The sequence below is a fragment of the Lissotriton vulgaris genome, chromosome 1_1 (genome assembly GCF_964263255.1).
Source record: "Lissotriton vulgaris chromosome 1_1, aLisVul1.2, whole genome shotgun sequence".
NCBI classification, from domain to species: Eukaryota; Metazoa; Chordata; class Amphibia; order Caudata; family Salamandridae; genus Lissotriton; species Lissotriton vulgaris.
The window spans coordinates 1,368,928,605-1,368,950,092 of NC_141685.1; the positions used below are offsets into that span (position 1 = coordinate 1,368,928,605).

Genomic DNA, 21,488 nt, shown 5'->3' on the forward strand with positions numbered 1-21,488 from the left:
TTATGTCAGTAAGTACAGTATACCTACATCTTATATTCATGTGTGTTTAAATAATTTGTCGTTAGATCGTTTAAATATTGAAAAGGATCTGTTTTTAATAGACATTTTACAAAAACAACTGGTACATTTGGGAATTCTGTAAAGGAAAAACCCAACTGCCGCGACATTGCCAACCACAATGCCGTGACTCGGATTCGAACCGAGGTTGCTGCGGCCACAACGCAGAGTACTAACCACTATACGATCACGGCAAGCTACTTGGGCTCAATAACGTACAGTGACATGAAGAAATTATAATTCGGAACACTCAGGGCTACTCCTGTGATAGGCTGAATGTGGTCATTGCTTCCTCATTCCTTATACAAAGGCTTTATCTCCTCAGTGGTTGATAGGCTGAAACCGTTTCCTGGCCGCCTGCTTGTGAACTGGCAGGAGTCAAAGATCACACATACACTGGTGGGCCTGTGATGGGACACCAATGCAGAGAAACACACCTGGTGCAGATATTCTATTCTGTTTATTAGACCTGCATCTCCCCTGTACCTCCTCAAGCCATCTGTATGTGAAGCAAGAAAGAGTTAAGGAACGGTCCATCTACACCTTTATTGGGAGGATGCTGCCGTGAGCTCCTCCCAGCTAATCACACAAACAGCAGTAAAGCAAGATAACTACACAGTTAGGGGGGACTGCATGGTTAGGTTTCTGAGGAATTATTGAAACTGACCTCAGTGACCCATAATCAGAGCTGTGGCTAATGACTGCATGCCTAATTATGATGAAGCAAGCACCATGGCTCGTAGGGGCCCCACAACACACTTTTCTTAGCTCATTGAATTAAAGTATAAACTTCTGCCATGTGTGAGTGGTAAAGGCTTGTTAATTTTGTTGCTTTTCAAATTCACGTCTGACAACAAGACGAAGGAACTTTGGGGCATCAGACGCTTTGGAAAGTAGCCACCAACCGCAGAGAAAGAGAGAAAGAGGGAAAAGGCAGTATGAGGTGTGGAGAAAACAGCAGCAGGTACAAGGAGCTCAAATGAGATTAATGGCGCCTAAATAGAGCACGTAAAGGAACAGTTACAAATCTAAGAAAAGGGAAAGAAAAGACTAGGAAAAAACACAGAAAGAGCTTGTAGATGAAATTCTCTTCCAGGAACAGCAGGTTAAGAGAAATTACACAGGGAGCAGTTAATCTTGTAACACGGGGGAGAATAGAAAAGAAAATGCAGTTTTATGAAGTGTGTTTGCCTAATCCAGCTAGCACTTTTATTTTATTTCTCTATTTGCTTCTTTTATTGGTAAGTAAGTTTCAAGTGCATGCACAGGTATGACCGAGAGAGCCAGGGTATAATAATTTGAAGCGTTTGCACCAGCGCTAATGAAGGACGAGAGTTATAGCAAAGATATGAAAGGGGGAGCGATAATAAATATGTGATATGGCAATAGTGACACCAAAATAAGCCACCTATTTATAAAACTGACATGGAAGAAATACTAAAGGTTAACTTCTGAAATTGTAGCTGATGTTAAAAAGATTCTCGTTGTCGGCAGGATTCGAACCTGCGCGGTGGGACCCCAATGGATTTCTAGTCCATCGCCTTAACCACTCGGCCACAACAAGTGACTGTAAGGTGTGTGCACATAATCTGTATGCAAGTTTTCAAGGTGTCCCACAGCAAATTCCTGATATTCTGCAATGCACTTTTTAAAAATAATGTTTTTTTCAGCAGGCACATTCTCTCCTAAAAACAAAAATTGCAGGCGTATATCTCTAGTTTGGATTACCATAATCTTGCATGCATACTCTCATGGGTCACTCAAGTTTTTTGGACCCTATTGCACTCTGTTTTCGTGCTGCTTTTAGTATATGGCCCATATTACAGAAGTCTACCATCTTTGAGTATTTCAGGCTCCTTTGTAAGTGCTTTATATTTTTTCCTTGAAGAGCTATATAATAAAGGGGTCCGGGAAAGATTGCATTTATGGAAGATAAAAGAAGGCCCACTTGTCTCACCAAATGCTGTAGAGAAACCTGATGTTTTACTCATGTTATCCTTAGTTCGTTTTTGTTAGACCTTGCATTCTTAAGGTGGTCCCAACCCCACCTTATTGCTTTTCACCTCGGCATTTTGCTGTATCTTTTTGTTGGCCTTAGGACTCTGATCACTTTATCGCTACTAATCAGTGCTGAAGTGCACGTGCTTCTTCCCTAATCATGTGTATAATTGGAGTATACCTGACTGACAGATTTAATTTACTTGAAAGCCCCTTGTAAAGTGGTATACCATATACCCGGGGACTGATTGTGCCGCCCAAAGAAATAGCATTTCAAACCTGTCTCAAGCCTGCTACTGCAGTGCCTGTGCTGCAGTGTACTGCCACTTCGACTTGGCATTTAAAACTACTTGCCAAGCCTTAAACTCCAATTTTATTACATATCAGTAACCCTTAAGGTAGGCCCTAGGTAGTCCTAGGGGCATCATGCTATGTAAGTAAAAGGTAAGACATGTACTGTGGTAGTTTGTATGTCCTAGAAGTATCAAACAGTCTATTACATTTTTCACTACTGTGAGGTCTGCCCCTCTCATAGGTTAGCATTGGGTATTCCCTTATACTTTTTGGGGGGTAATTCCATATCAGAGAGGAGAAGCTTTATTTATTTATTGATAAATCCTATCTACTGTTGAGGTTGGATTTAATCTTACTATTGTATAAATGCCATTTTTAGAGAGTGAGCATTTCTCTGCACTTACTGCTCTATTTGCATCAAAACCTGTCTTCAATTGACGTCTGGATTGGGCTGCGAGACAGCTACATATGTGCATTCCCTGTAGACAGCCACAACACAGGTCACTCAACTGCAACTGCATTCATCTGCATTCTGATTGGCCTGGGGGAGAGCTCCGCTCCCCTTACCGCAAATATGTTCCAGAACGATAATTTATGTCAGTAAGTACAGTATACCTACATCTTATAATCATGTGTGTTTAAATAATCTGTCGTTAGATCGTTGAAATATTGAAAAGGATCTGTTTTTAATAGACATTTTACAAAAACAACTGGTACATTTGGGAATTCTGTAAAGGAAAAACCAAACTGCCATGACATTGCCAACCACAATGCCATGACTCGGATTCGAACCGAGGTTGCTGCGGCCACAACGCAGAGTACTAACCGCTATACGATCACGGCGAGCTACTTGGGCTCAATAACGTACAGTGACATGGAGAAATTATAATTCGGAACACTCAGGGCTACTCCTGTGATAGGCTGAATGTGTTCATTGCTTCCTCATTCCTTATACAAAGGCTTTATCTCCTCAGTGGTTGATAGGCCGAAACCGTTTCCTGGCCGCCTGCTTGTGAACTGGCAGGAGTCAAAGATCACACATACACTGGTGGGACTGTAATGGGACACCAATGCAGAGAAACACACCTGGCGCAGATATTCTATTCTGTTTATTAGACCTGCATTTCCCCTGTACCTCCTCAAGCCATCTGTATGTGAAGCAAGAAAGAGTTAAGGAACGGTCCATCTACACTTTTATTGGGAGGATGCTGCCGTGAGCGCCTCCCAGCTAATCACACAAACAGCAGTAAAGCAAGATAACTACACAGTTAGGGGGGACTGCATGGTTAGGTTTTTGAGGAATTATTGAAACTGACCTCAGTGACCCATAATCAGAGCTGTGGCTAATGACTGCATGCCTAATTATGATGAAGCAAGCACCATGGCTCGTAGGGGCCCCACAACACACTTTTCTTAGCTCTTTGAATTAAAGTATAAACTTCTGCCATGTGTGAGTGGTAAAGGCTTGTTAATTTTGTTGCTTTTCAAATTCACGTCTGACAAGAAGACAAAGGAACATTGGGGTATCAGACGCTTTGGAAAGTAACCACCAACCGCAGAGAAAGAGAGAAAGAGGGAAAAGGCAGTATGAGGTGTGGAGAAAACAGGAGCAGGTACAAGGAGCTCAAATGAGATTAATGGCGCCTAAATAGAGCACGTAAAGGAACAGTTACAAATCTAAGAAAAGGGAAAGAAAAGACTAGGAAAAAACACAGAAAGAGCTAGTAGATGAAATTCTCTTCCAGGAACAGCAGGTTAAGAGAAACTACACAGGGAGCAGTTAAGCTTGTAACACGGGGGAGAATAGAAAAGAAAATGCAGTTTTATGAAGTGTGTTTGCCTAATCCAGCTAGCACTTTTATTTTATTTCTCTATTTGCTTCTTTTATTGGTAAAGTAAGTTTCAAGTGCATGCACAGGTATGACCGAGAGAGCCAGGGTATAATAATTTGAAGCGTTTGCACCAGCGCTAATGAAGGACGAGAGTTATAGCAAAGATATGAAAGGGGGAGCGATAATAAATATGTGATATGGCAATAGTGACACCAAAATACGCCACCTATTTATAAAACTGACATGGAAGAAATACTAAAGGTTAACTCCTGAAATTATAGCCGATGTTAAAAAGATTCTCGTTGTCGGCAGGATTCGAACCTGCGCGGGGAAACCCCAATGGATTTCGAGTACATCACCTTAACCACTCGGACACAACAACTGACTGTGAGGCGTGTGCACATAATCTGTATGCAAGTTTTCAAGGTGTCCCACAGCGAATTCCTGATATTCTGCAATGCACTTTTTAAAAATAATGTTTTTTTCAGCAGGCACATTCTCTCCTAAAAACAAAAATTGCATGCGTATATCTCTAGTTTGGAATACCATAGGCTTGCATGCATACTCTCATGGGTCACTCAAGTTTTTTGGACCCTATTGCACTCTGTTTTCGTGCTGCATTTAGTATATGGCCCATATTACAGAAGTCTACCATCTTTGAGTATTTCAGGCTCCTTTGTAAGTGCTTTATATTTTTTCCTTGAAGAGCTATATAATAAAGGGGTCCGGGAAAGATTGCATTTATGGAAGATAAAAGAAGGCCCACTTGTCTCACCAAATGCTGTAGAGAAACCTGATGTTTTACTCATGTTATCCTTAGTTCGTTTTTGTTAGACCTTGCATTCTTAAGGTGGTCCCAACCCCACCATATTGCTTTTCACCTCCGCATTTTGCTGTATCTTTTTGTTGGCCTTAGGACTCTGATCACTTTATCGCTACTAATCAGTGCTGAAGTGCACGTGCTTCTTCCCTAATCATGTGTATAATTGGAGTATACCTGACTGACAGATTTAATTTACTTGAAAGCCCCTTGTAAAGTGGTATACCATATACCCAGGGACTGATTGTGCCGCCCAAAGAAATAGCATTTCAAACCTGTCTCAAGCCTGCTACTGCAGTGCCTGTGCTGCAGTGTACTGCCACTTCGACTTGGCATTTAAAACTACTTGCCAAGCCTTAAACTCCAATTTTATTACATATCAGTAACCCCTAAGGTAGGCCCTAGGTAGTCCTAGGGGCATCATGCTATGTAAGTAAAAGGTAAGACATGTACTGTGGTAGTTTGTATGTCCTAGTAGTATCAAACAGTCTATTACATTTTTCACTACTGTGAGGTCTGCCCCTCTCATAGGTTAGCATTGGGTATTCCCTTATACTTTTTGGGGGGTAATTCCATATAAGAGAGGAGAAGCTTTATTTATTTATTGATAAATCCTACTTACTGGTGAGGTTGGATTTCATCTTACTATTGTATAAATGCCATTTTAAGAGAGAGTGAGCATTTCTCTGCACTTACTGCTCTATTTGCATGAAAACCTGTCTTCAATTGACGTCTGGATTGGGCTGCGAGACAGCTACATATGTGCATTCCCTGTAGACAGCCACAACACAGGTCACTCAACTGCAACTGCATTCATCTGCATTCTGATTGGCCTGGGGGAGAGCTCCGCTCCCCTTACAGCAAATATGTTCAAGAACGATAATTTATGTCAGTAAGTACAGTATACCTACATCTTATATTCATGTGTGTTTAAATAATTTGTCGTTAGATCGTTTAAATATTGAAAAGGATCTGTTTTTAATAGACATTTTACAAAAACAACTGGTACATTTGGGAATTCTGTAAAGGAAAAACCCAACTGCCGCGACATTGCCAACCACAATGCCGTGACTCGGATTCGAACCGAGGTTGCTGCGGCCACAACGCAGAGTACTAACCACTATACGATCACGGCAAGCTACTTGGGCTCAATAACGTACAGTGACATGAAGAAATTATAATTCGGAACACTCAGGGCTACTCCTGTGATAGGCTGAATGTGTTCATTGCTTCCTCATTCCTTATACAAAGGCTTTATCTCCTCAGTGGTTGATAGGCTGAAACCGTTTCCTGGCCGCCTGCTTGTGAACTGGCAGGAGTCAAAGATCACACATACACTGGTGGGCCTGTGATGGGACACCAATGCAGAGAAACACACCTGGTGCAGATATTCTATTCTGTTTATTAGACCTGCATCTCCCCTGTACCTCCTCAAGCCATCTGTATGTGAAGCAAGAAAGAGTTAAGGAACGGTCCATCTACACCTTTATTGGGAGGATGCTGCCGTGAGCTCCTCCCAGCTAATCACACAAACAGCAGTAAAGCAAGATAACTACACAGTTAGGGGGGACTGCATGGTTAGGTTTCTGAGGAATTATTGAAACTGACCTCAGTGACCCATAATCAGAGCTGTGGCTAATGACTGCATGCCTAATTATGATGAAGCAAGCACCATGGCTCGTAGGGGCCCCACAACACACTTTTCTTAGCTCATTGAATTAAAGTATAAACTTCTGCCATGTGTGAGTGGTAAAGGCTTGTTAATTTTGTTGCTTTTCAAATTCACGTCTGACAACAAGACGAAGGAACTTTGGGGCATCAGACGCTTTGGAAAGTAGCCACCAACCGCAGAGAAAGAGAGAAAGAGGGAAAAGGCAGTATGAGGTGTGGAGAAAACAGCAGCAGGTACAAGGAGCTCAAATGAGATTAATGGCGCCTAAATAGAGCACGTAAAGGAACAGTTACAAATCTAAGAAAAGGGAAAGAAAAGACTAGGAAAAAACACAGAAAGAGCTTGTAGATGAAATTCTCTTCCAGGAACAGCAGGTTAAGAGAAATTACACAGGGAGCAGTTAATCTTGTAACACGGGGGAGAATAGAAAAGAAAATGCAGTTTTATGAAGTGTGTTTGCCTAATCCAGCTAGCACTTTTATTTTATTTCTCTATTTGCTTCTTTTATTGGTAAGTAAGTTTCAAGTGCATGCACAGGTATGACCGAGAGAGCCAGGGTATAATAATTTGAAGCGTTTGCACCAGCGCTAATGAAGGACGAGAGTTATAGCAAAGATATGAAAGGGGGAGCGATAATAAATATGTGATATGGCAATAGTGACACCAAAATAAGCCACCTATTTATAAAACTGACATGGAAGAAATACTAAAGGTTAACTTCTGAAATTGTAGCTGATGTTAAAAAGATTCTCGTTGTCGGCAGGATTCGAACCTGCGCGGTGGGACCCCAATGGATTTCTAGTCCATCGCCTTAACCACTCGGCCACAACAAGTGACTGTAAGGTGTGTGCACATAATCTGTATGCAAGTTTTCAAGGTGTCCCACAGCAAATTCCTGATATTCTGCAATGCACTTTTTAAAAATAATGTTTTTTTCAGCAGGCACATTCTCTCCTAAAAACAAAAATTGCAGGCGTATATCTCTAGTTTGGATTACCATAATCTTGCATGCATACTCTCATGGGTCACTCAAGTTTTTTGGACCCTATTGCACTCTGTTTTCTTGATGCTTTTAGTATATGGTCCTTATTACAGAAGTCTACCATCTTTGAGTATTTGAAGCTCCTTTGTAAGTGCTTTATATTTTTTCCTTGAAGAGCTATATAATAAAAGGGGTCCGGGAAGGATTGCATTTATGGAAGATAAAAGAAGGCCCACTTGTCTCACCAAATGCTCTAGAGAAACCTGATGTTTTACTCATGTTATCCTTAGTTCGTTTTTGTTAGACCTTGCATTCTTAAGGTGGTCCCAACCCCACCTTATTGCTTTTCACCTCCGCATTTTGCTGTATCTTTTTGTTGGCCTTAGGACTCTGATCACTTTATCGCTACTAATCAGTGCTGAAGTGCACGTGCTTCTTCCCTAATCATGTGTATAATTGGAGTATACCTGACTGACAGATTTAATTTACTTGAAAGCCCCTTGTAAAGTGGTATACCATATACCCGGGGACTGATTGTGCCGCCCAAAGAAATAGCATTTCAAACCTGTCTCAAGCCTGCTACTGCAGTGCCTGTGCTGCAGTGTACTGCCACTTCGACTTGGCATTTAAAACTACTTGCCAAGCCTTAAACTCCAATTTTATTACATATCAGTAACCCTTAAGGTAGGCCCTAGGTAGTCCTAGGGGCATCATGCTATGTAAGTAAAAGGTAAGACATGTACTGTGGTAGTTTGTATGTCCTAGAAGTATCAAACAGTCTATTACATTTTTCACTACTGTGAGGTCTGCCCCTCTCATAGGTTAGCATTGGGTATTCCCTTATACTTTTTGGGGGGTAATTCCATATCAGAGAGGAGAAGCTTTATTTATTTATTGATAAATCCTATCTACTGTTGAGGTTGGATTTAATCTTACTATTGTATAAATGCCATTTTTAGAGAGTGAGCATTTCTCTGCACTTACTGCTCTATTTGCATCAAAACCTGTCTTCAATTGACGTCTGGATTGGGCTGCGAGACAGCTACATATGTGCATTCCCTGTAGACAGCCACAACACAGGTCACTCAACTGCAACTGCATTCATCTGCATTCTGATTGGCCTGGGGGAGAGCTCCGCTCCCCTTACCGCAAATATGTTCCAGAACGATAATTTATGTCAGTAAGTACAGTATACCTACATCTTATAATCATGTGTGTTTAAATAATCTGTCGTTAGATCGTTGAAATATTGAAAAGGATCTGTTTTTAATAGACATTTTACAAAAACAACTGGTACATTTGGGAATTCTGTAAAGGAAAAACCAAACTGCCATGACATTGCCAACCACAATGCCATGACTCGGATTCGAACCGAGGTTGCTGCGGCCACAACGCAGAGTACTAACCGCTATACGATCACGGCGAGCTACTTGGGCTCAATAACGTACAGTGACATGGAGAAATTATAATTCGGAACACTCAGGGCTACTCCTGTGATAGGCTGAATGTGTTCATTGCTTCCTCATTCCTTATACAAAGGCTTTATCTCCTCAGTGGTTGATAGGCCGAAACCGTTTCCTGGCCGCCTGCTTGTGAACTGGCAGGAGTCAAAGATCACACATACACTGGTGGGACTGTAATGGGACACCAATGCAGAGAAACACACCTGGCGCAGATATTCTATTCTGTTTATTAGACCTGCATTTCCCCTGTACCTCCTCAAGCCATCTGTATGTGAAGCAAGAAAGAGTTAAGGAACGGTCCATCTACACTTTTATTGGGAGGATGCTGCCGTGAGCGCCTCCCAGCTAATCACACAAACAGCAGTAAAGCAAGATAACTACACAGTTAGGGGGGACTGCATGGTTAGGTTTTTGAGGAATTATTGAAACTGACCTCAGTGACCCATAATCAGAGCTGTGGCTAATGACTGCATGCCTAATTATGATGAAGCAAGCACCATGGCTCGTAGGGGCCCCACAACACACTTTTCTTAGCTCTTTGAATTAAAGTATAAACTTCTGCCATGTGTGAGTGGTAAAGGCTTGTTAATTTTGTTGCTTTTCAAATTCACGTCTGACAAGAAGACAAAGGAACATTGGGGCATCAGACGCTTTGGAAAGTAACCACCAACCGCAGAGAAAGAGAGAAAGAGGGAAAAGGCAGTATGAGGTGTGGAGAAAACAGGAGCAGGTACAAGGAGCTCAAATGAGATTAATGGCGCCTAAATAGAGCACGTAAAGGAACAGTTACAAATCTAAGAAAAGGGAAAGAAAAGACTAGGAAAAAACACAGAAAGAGCTAGTAGATGAAATTCTCTTCCAGGAACAGCAGGTTAAGAGAAACTACACAGGGAGCAGTTAAGCTTGTAACACGGGGGAGAATAGAAAAGAAAATGCAGTTTTATGAAGTGTGTTTGCCTAATCCAGCTAGCACTTTTATTTTATTTCTCTATTTGCTTCTTTTATTGGTAAAGTAAGTTTCAAGTGCATGCACAGGTATGACCGAGAGAGCCAGGGTATAATAATTTGAAGCGTTTGCACCAGCGCTAATGAAGGACGAGAGTTATAGCAAAGATATGAAAGGGGGAGCGATAATAAATATGTGATATGGCAATAGTGACACCAAAATACGCCACCTATTTATAAAACTGACATGGAAGAAATACTAAAGGTTAACTCCTGAAATTATAGCCGATGTTAAAAAGATTCTCGTTGTCGGCAGGATTCGAACCTGCGCGGGGAAACCCCAATGGATTTCGAGTCCATCACCTTAACCACTCGGACACAACAACTGACTGTGAGGCGTGTGCACATAATCTGTATGCAAGTTTTCAAGGTGTCCCACAGCGAATTCCTGATATTCTGCAATGCACTTTTTAAAAATAATGTTTTTTTCAGCAGGCACATTCTCTCCTAAAAACAAAAATTGCATGCGTATATCTCTAGTTTGGAATACCATAGGCTTGCATGCATACTCTCATGGGTCACTCAAGTTTTTTGGACCCTATTGCACTCTGTTTTCGTGCTGCATTTAGTATATGGCCCATATTACAGAAGTCTACCATCTTTGAGTATTTCAGGCTCCTTTGTAAGTGCTTTATATTTTTTCCTTGAAGAGCTATATAATAAAGGGGTCCGGGAAAGATTGCATTTATGGAAGATAAAAGAAGGCCCACTTGTCTCACCAAATGCTGTAGAGAAACCTGATGTTTTACTCATGTTATCCTTAGTTCGTTTTTGTTAGACCTTGCATTCTTAAGGTGGTCCCAACCCCACCATATTGCTTTTCACCTCCGCATTTTGCTGTATCTTTTTGTTGGCCTTAGGACTCTGATCACTTTATCGCTACTAATCAGTGCTGAAGTGCACGTGCTTCTTCCCTAATCATGTGTATAATTGGAGTATACCTGACTGACAGATTTAATTTACTTGAAAGCCCCTTGTAAAGTGGTATACCATATACCCAGGGACTGATTGTGCCGCCCAAAGAAATAGCATTTCAAACCTGTCTCAAGCCTGCTACTGCAGTGCCTGTGCTGCAGTGTACTGCCACTTCGACTTGGCATTTAAAACTACTTGCCAAGCCTTAAACTCCAATTTTATTACATATCAGTAACCCCTAAGGTAGGCCCTAGGTAGTCCTAGGGGCATCATGCTATGTAAGTAAAAGGTAAGACATGTACTGTGGTAGTTTGTATGTCCTAGTAGTATCAAACAGTCTATTACATTTTTCACTACTGTGAGGTCTGCCCCTCTCATAGGTTAGCATTGGGTATTCCCTTATACTTTTTGGGGGGTAATTCCATATAAGAGAGGAGAAGCTTTATTTATTTATTGATAAATCCTACTTACTGGTGAGGTTGGATTTCATCTTACTATTGTATAAATGCCATTTTAAGAGAGAGTGAGCATTTCTCTGCACTTACTGCTCTATTTGCATGAAAACCTGTCTTCAATTGACGTCTGGATTGGGCTGCGAGACAGCTACATATGTGCATTCCCTGTAGACAGCCACAACACAGGTCACTCAACTGCAACTGCATTCATCTGCATTCTGATTGGCCTGGGGGAGAGCTCCGCTCCCCTTACAGCAAATATGTTCAAGAACGATAATTTATGTCAGTAAGTACAGTATACCTACATCTTATATTCATGTGTGTTTAAATAATTTGTCGTTAGATCGTTTAAATATTGAAAAGGATCTGTTTTTAATAGACATTTTACAAAAACAACTGGTACATTTGGGAATTCTGTAAAGGAAAAACCCAACTGCCGCGACATTACCAACCACAATGCCGTGACTCGGATTCGAACCGAGGTTGCTGCGGCCACAACGCAGAGTACTAACCACTATACGATCACGGCAAGCTACTTGGGCTCAATAACGTACAGTGACATGAAGAAATTATAATTCGGAACACTCAGGGCTACTCCTGTGATAGGCTGAATGTGTTCATTGCTTCCTCATTCCTTATACAAAGGCTTTATCTCCTCAGTGGTTGATAGGCTGAAACCGTTTCCTGGCCGCCTGCTTGTGAACTGGCAGGAGTCAAAGATCACACATACACTGGTGGGCCTGTGATGGGACACCAATGCAGAGAAACACACCTGGTGCAGATATTCTATTCTGTTTATTAGACCTGCATCTCCCCTGTACCTCCTCAAGCCATCTGTATGTGAAGCAAGAAAGAGTTAAGGAACGGTCCATCTACACCTTTATTGGGAGGATGCTGCCGTGAGCTCCTCCCAGCTAATCACACAAACAGCAGTAAAGCAAGATAACTACACAGTTAGGGGGGACTGCATGGTTAGGTTTCTGAGGAATTATTGAAACTGACCTCAGTGACCCATAATCAGAGCTGTGGCTAATGACTGCATGCCTAATTATGATGAAGCAAGCACCATGGCTCGTAGGGGCCCCACAACACACTTTTCTTAGCTCATTGAATTAAAGTATAAACTTCTGCCATGTGTGAGTGGTAAAGGCTTGTTAATTTTGTTGCTTTTCAAATTCACGTCTGACAACAAGACGAAGGAACTTTGGGGCATCAGACGCTTTGGAAAGTAGCCACCAACCGCAGAGAAAGAGAGAAAGAGGGAAAAGGCAGTATGAGGTGTGGAGAAAACAGCAGCAGGTACAAGGAGCTCAAATGAGATTAATGGCGCCTAAATAGAGCACGTAAAGGAACAGTTACAAACCTAAGAAAAGGGAAAGAAAAGACTAGGAAAAAACACAGAAAGAGCTTGTAGATGAAATTCTCTTCCAGGAACAGCAGGTTAAGAGAAATTACACAGGGAGCAGTTAATCTTGTAACACGGGGGAGAATAGAAAAGAAAATGCAGTTTTATGAAGTGTGTTTGCCTAATCCAGCTAGCACTTTTATTTTATTTCTCTATTTGCTTCTTTTATTGGTAAGTAAGTTTCAAGTGCATGCACAGGTATGACCGAGAGAGCCAGGGTATAATAATTTGAAGCGTTTGCACCAGCGCTAATGAAGGACGAGAGTTATAGCAAAGATATGAAAGGGGGAGCGATAATAAATATGTGATATGGCAATAGTGACACCAAAATAAGCCACCTATTTATAAAACTGACATGGAAGAAATACTAAAGGTTAACTTCTGAAATTGTAGCTGATGTTAAAAAGATTCTCGTTGTCGGCAGGATTCGAACCTGCGCGGTGGGACCCCAATGGATTTCTAGTCCATCGCCTTAACCACTCGGCCACAACAAGTGACTGTAAGGTGTGTGCACATAATCTGTATGCAAGTTTTCAAGGTGTCCCACAGCAAATTCCTGATATTCTGCAATGCACTTTTTAAAAATAATGTTTTTTTCAGCAGGCACATTCTCTCCTAAAAACAAAAATTGCAGGCGTATATCTCTAGTTTGGATTACCATAATCTTGCATGCATACTCTCATGGGTCACTCAAGTTTTTTGGACCCTATTGCACTCTGTTTTCGTGCTGCTTTTAGTATATGGCCCATATTACAGAAGTCTACCATCTTTGAGTATTTCAGGCTCCTTTGTAAGTGCTTTATATTTTTTCCTTGAAGAGCTATATAATAAAGGGGTCCGGGAAAGATTGCATTTATGGAAGATAAAAGAAGGCCCACTTGTCTCACCAAATGCTGTAGAGAAACCTGATGTTTTACTCATGTTATCCTTAGTTCGTTTTTGTTAGACCTTGCATTCTTAAGGTGGTCCCAACCCCACCTTATTGCTTTTCACCTCGGCATTTTGCTGTATCTTTTTGTTGGCCTTAGGACTCTGATCACTTTATCGCTACTAATCAGTGCTGAAGTGCACGTGCTTCTTCCCTAATCATGTGTATAATTGGAGTATACCTGACTGACAGATTTAATTTACTTGAAAGCCCCTTGTAAAGTGGTATACCATATACCCGGGGACTGATTGTGCCGCCCAAAGAAATAGCATTTCAAACCTGTCTCAAGCCTGCTACTGCAGTGCCTGTGCTGCAGTGTACTGCCACTTCGACTTGGCATTTAAAACTACTTGCCAAGCCTTAAACTCCAATTTTATTACATATCAGTAACCCTTAAGGTAGGCCCTAGGTAGTCCTAGGGGCATCATGCTATGTAAGTAAAAGGTAAGACATGTACTGTGGTAGTTTGTATGTCCTAGAAGTATCAAACAGTCTATTACATTTTTCACTACTGTGAGGTCTGCCCCTCTCATAGGTTAGCATTGGGTATTCCCTTATACTTTTTGGGGGGTAATTCCATATCAGAGAGGAGAAGCTTTATTTATTTATTGATAAATCCTATCTACTGTTGAGGTTGGATTTAATCTTACTATTGTATAAATGCCATTTTTAGAGAGTGAGCATTTCTCTGCACTTACTGCTCTATTTGCATCAAAACCTGTCTTCAATTGACGTCTGGATTGGGCTGCGAGACAGCTACATATGTGCATTCCCTGTAGACAGCCACAACACAGGTCACTCAACTGCAACTGCATTCATCTGCATTCTGATTGGCCTGGGGGAGAGCTCCGCTCCCCTTACCGCAAATATGTTCCAGAACGATAATTTATGTCAGTAAGTACAGTATACCTACATCTTATAATCATGTGTGTTTAAATAATCTGTCGTTAGATCGTTGAAATATTGAAAAGGATCTGTTTTTAATAGACATTTTACAAAAACAACTGGTACATTTGGGAATTCTGTAAAGGAAAAACCAAACTGCCATGACATTGCCAACCACAATGCCATGACTCGGATTCGAACCGAGGTTGCTGCGGCCACAACGCAGAGTACTAACCGCTATACGATCACGGCGAGCTACTTGGGCTCAATAACGTACAGTGACATGGAGAAATTATATTTCGGAACACTCAGGGCTACTCCTGTGATAGGCTGAATGTGTTCATTGCTTCCTCATTCCTTATACAAAGGCTTTATCTCCTCAGTGGTTGATAGGCCGAAACCGTTTCCTGGCCGCCTGCTTGTGAACTGGCAGGAGTCAAAGATCACACATACACTGGTGGGACTGTAATGGGACACCAATGCAGAGAAACACACCTGGCGCAGATATTCTATTCTGTTTATTAGACCTGCATTTCCCCTGTACCTCCTCAAGCCATCTGTATGTGAAGCAAGAAAGAGTTAAGGAACGGTCCATCTACACTTTTATTGGGAGGATGCTGCCGTGAGCGCCTCCCAGCTAATCACACAAACAGCAGTAAAGCAAGATAACTACACAGTTAGGGGGGACTGCATGGTTAGGTTTTTGAGGAATTATTGAAACTGACCTCAGTGACCCATAATCAGAGCTGTGGCTAATGACTGCATGCCTAATTATGATGAAGCAAGCACCATGGCTCGTAGGGGCCCCACAACACACTTTTCTTAGCTCTTTGAATTAAAGTATAAACTTCTGCCATGTGTGAGTGGTAAAGGCTTGTTAATTTTGTTGCTTTTCAAATTCACGTCTGACAAGAAGACAAAGGAACATTGGGGCATCAGACGCTTTGGAAAGTAACCACCAACCGCAGAGAAAGAGAGAAAGAGGGAAAAGGCAGTATGAGGTGTGGAGAAAACAGGAGCAGGTACAAGGAGCTCAAATGAGATTAATGGCGCCTAAATAGAGCACGTAAAGGAACAGTTACAAATCTAAGAAAAGGGAAAGAAAAGACTAGGAAAAAACACAGAAAGAGCTAGTAGATGAAATTCTCTTCCAGGAACAGCAGGTTAAGAGAAACTACACAGGGAGCAGTTAAGCTTGTAACACGGGGGAGAATAGAAAAGAAAATGCAGTTTTATGAAGTGTGTTTGCCTAATCCAGCTAGCACTTTTATTTTATTTCTCTATTTGCTTCTTTTATTGGTAAAGTAAGTTTCAAGTGCATGCACAGGTATGACCGAGAGAGCCAGGGTATAATAATTTGAAGCGTTTGCACCAGCGCTAATGAAGGACGAGAGTTATAGCAAAGATATGAAAGGGGGAGCGATAATAAATATGTGATATGGCAATAGTGACACCAAAATACGCCACCTATTTATAAAACTGACATGGAAGAAATACTAAAGGTTAACTCCTGAAATTATAGCCGATGTTAAAAAGATTCTCGTTGTCGGCAGGATTCGAACCTGCGCGGGGAGACCCCAATGGATTTCGAGTCCATCACCTTAACCACTCGGACACAACAACTGACTGTGAGGCGTGTGCACATAATCTGTATGCAAGTTTTCAAGGTGTCCCACAGCGAATTCCTGATATTCTGCAATGCACTTTTTAAAAATAATGTTTTTTTCAGCAGGCACATTCTCTCCTAAAAACAAAAATTGCATGCGTATATCTCTAGTTTGGAATACCATAGGCTTGCATGCATACTCTCATGGGTCACTCAAGTTTTTTGGACCCTATTGCACTCTGTTTTCGTGCTGCATTTAGTATATGGCCCATATTACAGAAGTCTACCATCTTTGAGTATTTCAGGCTCCTTTGTAAGTGCTTTATATTTTTTCCTTGAAGAGCTATATAATAAAGGGGTCCGGGAAAGATTGCATTTATGGAAGATAAAAGAAGGCCCACTTGTCTCACCAAATGCTGTAGAGAAACCTGATGTTTTACTCATGTTATCCTTAGTTCGTTTTTGTTAGACCTTGCATTCTTAAGGTGGTCCCAACCCCACCATATTGCTTTTCACCTCCGCATTTTGCTGTATCTTTTTGTTGGCCTTAGGACTCTGATCACTTTATCGCTACTAATCAGTGCTGAAGTGCACGTGCTTCTTCCCTAATCATGTGTATAATTGGAGTATACCTGACTGACAGATTTAATTTACTTGAAAGCCCCTTGTAAAGTGGTATACCATATACCCGGGGACTGATTGTGCCGCCCAAAGAAATAGCATTTCAAACCTGTCTCAAGCCTGCTACTGCAGTGCCTGTGCTGCAGTGTACTGCCACTTCGACTTGGCATTTAAAACTACTTGCCAAGCCTTAAACTCCAATTTTATTACATATCAGTAACCCTTAAGGTAGGCCCTAGGTAGTCCTCGGGGCATCATGCTATGTAAGTAAAAGGTAAGACATGTACTGTGGTAGTTTGTATGTCCTAGAAGTATCAAACAGTCTATTACATTTTTCACTACTGTGAGGTCTGCCCCTCTCATAGGTTAGCATTGGGTATTCCCTTATACTTTTGGGGGGTAATTCCATATCAGAGAGGAGAAGCTTTATTTATTTATTGATAAATCCTATCTACTGTTGAGGTTGGATTTAATCTTACTATTGTATAAATGCCATTTTTAGAGAGTGAGCATTTCTCTGCACTTACTGCTCTATTTGCATCAAAACCTGTCTTCAATTGACGTCTGGATTGGGCTGCGAGACAGCTACATATGTGCATTCCCTGTAGACAGCCACAACACAGGTCACTCAACTGCAACTGCATTCATCTGCATTCTGATTGGCCTGGGGGAGAGCTCCGCTCCCCTTACCGCAAATATGTTCCAGAACGATAATTTATGTCAGTAAGTACAGTATACCTACATCTTATAATCATGTGTGTTTAAATAATCTGTCGTTAGATCGTTTAAATATTGAAAAGGATCTGTTTTTAATAGACATTTTACAAAAACAACTGGTACATTTGGGAATTCTGTAAAGGAAAAACCCAACTGCCGTGACATTGCCAACCACAATGCCGTGACTCGGATTCGAACCTAGGTTGCTGTGGCCACAACGCAGAGTACTAACCGCTATACGATCACAGCGAGCTACTTGGGCTCAATAACGTCCAGTGGCATGAAGAAATTATAATTCGGAACACTCAGGGCTACTCCTGTGATAGGCTGAATGTGTTCATTGCTTCCTCATTCCTTATACAAAGGCTTTATCTCCTCAGTGGTTGATAGGCTGAAACCGTTTCCTGGCCGCCTGCTTGTGAGCTGGCAGGAGTCAAAGATAACACATACACTGGTGGGCCTGTGATGGGACACCAATGAAGAGAAACACACCTGGCGCAGATATTCTATTCTGTTTATTAGACCTGCATCTCTCAAGTACCTCCTCAAGCCATCTGTATGTGAAGCAAGAAAGAGTTAAGGAACGGTCCATCTACACTTTTATTGGGAGGATGCTGCCGTGAGCTCCTCCCAGCTAATCACACAAACAGCAGTAAAGCAAGATAACTACACAGTTAGGGGAGACTGCATGGTTAGGTTTTTGAGGAATTATTGAAACTGACCTCAGTGACCCATAATCAGAGCTGTGGCTAATGACTGCATGCCTAATTATGATGAAGCAAGCACCATGGCTCGTAGGGGCCCCACAACACACTTTTCTTAGCTCATGGAATTAAAGTATAAACTTCTGCCATGTGTGAGTGGTAAAGGCTTGTTAATTTTGTTGCTTTTCAAATTCACGTCTGACAACAAGACGAAGGAACATTGGGGCATCAGACGCTTTGGAAAGTAGCCACCAACCGCAGAGAAAGAGGGAAAAGACAGTATGAGGTGTGGAGAAAACAGCAGCAGGTACAAGGAGTTCAAATGAGATTAATGGTGCCTAAATAGAGCACGTAAAGGAACAGTTACAAATCTAAGAAAAGGGAAAGAAAAGACTAGGAAAAAACACAGAAAGAGCTTGTAGATGAAATTCTCTTCCAGGAACAGCAGGTTAAGAGAAATTACACAGGTAGCAGTTAAGCTTGTAACACGGGGGAGAATAGAAAAGAAAATGCAGTTTTATGAAGTGTGTTTGCCTAATCCAGCTAGCACTTTTATTTTATTTCTCTATTTGCTTCTTTTATTGGTAAAGTAAGTTTCAAGTGCATGCACAGGTATGACCGAGAGAGCCAGGGTATAATAATTTGAAGCGTTTGCACCAGCGCTAATGAAGGACGAGAGTTATAGCAAAGATATGAAAGGGGGAGCGATAATAAATATGTGATATGGCAATAGTGACACCAAAATAAGCCACCTATTTATAAAACTGACATGGAAGAAATACTATAGGTTAACTTCTGAAATTGTAGCCGATGTTAAAAAGATTCTCGTTGTCGGCAGGATTCGAACCTGCGCGGGGAGACCCCAATGGATTTCTAGTCCATCGCCTTAACCACTCAGCCACAACAACTGACTCTGAGGCATGTGCACATAATTGTATGCAAGTTTTCAAGGTGTCCTGCAGCAAATTCCTGATATTCTGCAATGCACTTTTTAAAAATAATGTTTTTTTCAGCAGGCACATTCTCTCCTAAAAACAAAAATTGCATGCGTATACGTCTAGTTTGGAATACCATAGGCTTGCATGCATACTCTCATGGGTCTCTCAAGTTTTTTGGACCCTATTGCACTCTATTTTCGTGCTGCTTTTAGTATATGGCCCATATTACAGAAGTCTACCATCTTTGAGTATTTGAGGCTCCTTTGTAAGTGCTTTATATTTTTTCCTTGAAGAGCTATATAATAAAGGGGTCCGGGAAAGATTGCATTTATGGAGGATAAAAGAAGGCCCACTTGTCTCACCAAATGCTGTAGAAAAACCTGATGTTTTACTCATGTTATCCTTAGTTCGTTTTTGTTAGACCTTGCATTCTTAAGGTGGTCCCAACCCCACCTTATTGCTTTTCACCTCCGCATTTTGCTGTATCTTTTTGTTGGCCTTAGGACTCTGATCACTTTATTGCTACTAATCAGTGTTGAAGTGCACGTGCTTCTTCCCTAATCATGTGTATAATTGGAGTACACCTGACTGACAGATTTAATTTACTTGAAAGCCCCTTGTAAAGTGGTATACCATATACCCAGGGACTGATTGTGCCGCCCAAAGAAATAGCATTTCAAACCTGTCTCAAGCCTGCTACTGCAGTGCCTGTGCTGCAGTGTACTGCCACTTCGACTTGGCATTTAAAACTAATTGTCAAGCCTTAAATTCCAATTTTATTACATATCAGTAACCCCTAAGGTAGGCCCTAAGTAGTCCTGGGGGCATCATGCTATGTAAGTAAAAGGTAAGACATGTACTGTGGTAGTTTGTATGTCCTAGTAGTATCAAACAGTCTATTACATTTTTCACTACTGTGAGGTCTGCCCCTCTCATAGGTTAGCATTGGGTATTCCCTTATACTTTTTGGGGGGTAATTCCATATCAGAGAGGAGAAGCTTTATTTATTTATTGATAAATCCTATCTACTGGTGAGGTTGGATTTAATCTTACTATTGTATAAATGCCATTTTTAGAGAGTGAGCATTTCTCTGCACTTACTGCTCTATTTGCATGTAAACCTGTCTTCAATTGACGTCTGATATTGGGCTGCGAGACAGCTACATATGTGCATTCCCTGTAGACAGCCACAACACAGGTCACTCAACTGCAACTGCATTCATCTGCATTCTGATTGGCCTGGGGGAGAGCTCCGCTCCCCTTACCGCAAATATGTTCAAGAACGATAATTTATGTCAGTAAGTACAGTATACCTACATCTTATTATCAAGTGTGTTTAAATAATTTGTCGTTAGATCGTTAAAATATTGAAAAGGATCTGTTTTTAATAGACATTTTACAAAAACAACTGGTACATTTGGGAATTCTGTAAAGGAAAAACCCAAATGCCGTGACATTGACAACCACAATGCCGTGACTCAGATTCGCACCGAGGTTGCTGCGGCCACAACGCAGAGTACTAACCACTATACGATCACCGCGAGCTACTTGGGCTCAATAACTTACAGTGACATGAAGAAATTATAATTCGGAACACTCAGGGCTACTCCTGTGATAGGCTGAATGTGTTCATTGCTTCCTCATTCCTTATACAAAGGCTTTATCTCCTCAGTGGTTGATAGGCTGAAACCGTTTCCTGGCCGCCTGCTTGTGAACTGGCAGGAGTCAAAGATCACACATACACTGGTGGGCCTGTGATGGGACACCAATGCAGAGAAACACACCTGGCGCAGATATTCTATTCTGTTTATTAGACCTGCATCTCCCCTGTACCTCCTCAAGCCATCTGTATGTGAAGCAAGAAAGAGTTAAGGAACGGTCCATCTACACTTTTATTGGGAGGATGCTGCCGTGAGCTCCTCCCAGCTAATCACACAAACAGCAGTAAAGCAAGATAAACACACAGTTAAGGGGGACTGCATGGTTAGGTTTTTGAGGAATTATTGAAACTGACCTCAGTGACCCATAATCACAGCTGTGGCTAATGACTGCATGCCTAATTATGATGAAGCAAGCACCATGGCTCGTAGGGGCCCCACAACACACTTTTCTTAGCTCATTGAATTAAAGTATAAACTTCTGCCACGTGTGAGTGGTAAAGGCTTGTTAATTTTGTTGCTTTTCAAATTCA

At 41.5% G+C, this 21,488-nt stretch overlaps 10 non-coding genes across 10 annotated transcripts; all 10 read right to left on the minus strand.

Moving 5' to 3' along the window:
- Positions 1 to 179: 179 nt before the first annotated feature.
- Positions 180 to 251, minus strand: TRNAH-GUG (transfer RNA histidin (anticodon GUG)). The gene has a single exon. It is a non-coding gene; the product is annotated as a tRNA-His (tRNA).
- A 2,869-nt stretch (positions 252 to 3,120) lies between these two features.
- Positions 3,121 to 3,192, minus strand: TRNAH-GUG (transfer RNA histidin (anticodon GUG)). The gene has a single exon. It is a non-coding gene; the product is annotated as a tRNA-His (tRNA).
- A 1,289-nt stretch (positions 3,193 to 4,481) lies between these two features.
- On the minus strand, positions 4,482 to 4,563 carry TRNAS-CGA (transfer RNA serine (anticodon CGA)). The gene has a single exon. It is a non-coding gene; the product is annotated as a tRNA-Ser (tRNA).
- Positions 4,564 to 6,064: 1,501 nt separating this feature from the next.
- TRNAH-GUG (transfer RNA histidin (anticodon GUG)) lies at positions 6,065 to 6,136 on the minus strand. Its single transcript has one exon. It is a non-coding gene; the product is annotated as a tRNA-His (tRNA).
- Positions 6,137 to 9,006: 2,870 nt separating this feature from the next.
- TRNAH-GUG (transfer RNA histidin (anticodon GUG)) lies at positions 9,007 to 9,078 on the minus strand. Its single transcript has one exon. It is a non-coding gene; the product is annotated as a tRNA-His (tRNA).
- Positions 9,079 to 10,367: 1,289 nt separating this feature from the next.
- TRNAS-CGA (transfer RNA serine (anticodon CGA)) lies at positions 10,368 to 10,449 on the minus strand. Its single transcript has one exon. It is a non-coding gene; the product is annotated as a tRNA-Ser (tRNA).
- A 1,501-nt stretch (positions 10,450 to 11,950) lies between these two features.
- TRNAH-GUG (transfer RNA histidin (anticodon GUG)) lies at positions 11,951 to 12,022 on the minus strand. Its single transcript has one exon. It is a non-coding gene; the product is annotated as a tRNA-His (tRNA).
- Positions 12,023 to 14,891: 2,869 nt separating this feature from the next.
- Positions 14,892 to 14,963, minus strand: TRNAH-GUG (transfer RNA histidin (anticodon GUG)). The gene has a single exon. It is a non-coding gene; the product is annotated as a tRNA-His (tRNA).
- Positions 14,964 to 16,252: 1,289 nt separating this feature from the next.
- TRNAS-CGA (transfer RNA serine (anticodon CGA)) lies at positions 16,253 to 16,334 on the minus strand. The gene has a single exon. It is a non-coding gene; the product is annotated as a tRNA-Ser (tRNA).
- Positions 16,335 to 19,185: 2,851 nt separating this feature from the next.
- TRNAS-AGA (transfer RNA serine (anticodon AGA)) lies at positions 19,186 to 19,267 on the minus strand. The gene has a single exon. It is a non-coding gene; the product is annotated as a tRNA-Ser (tRNA).
- Positions 19,268 to 21,488: the final 2,221 nt, after the last annotated feature.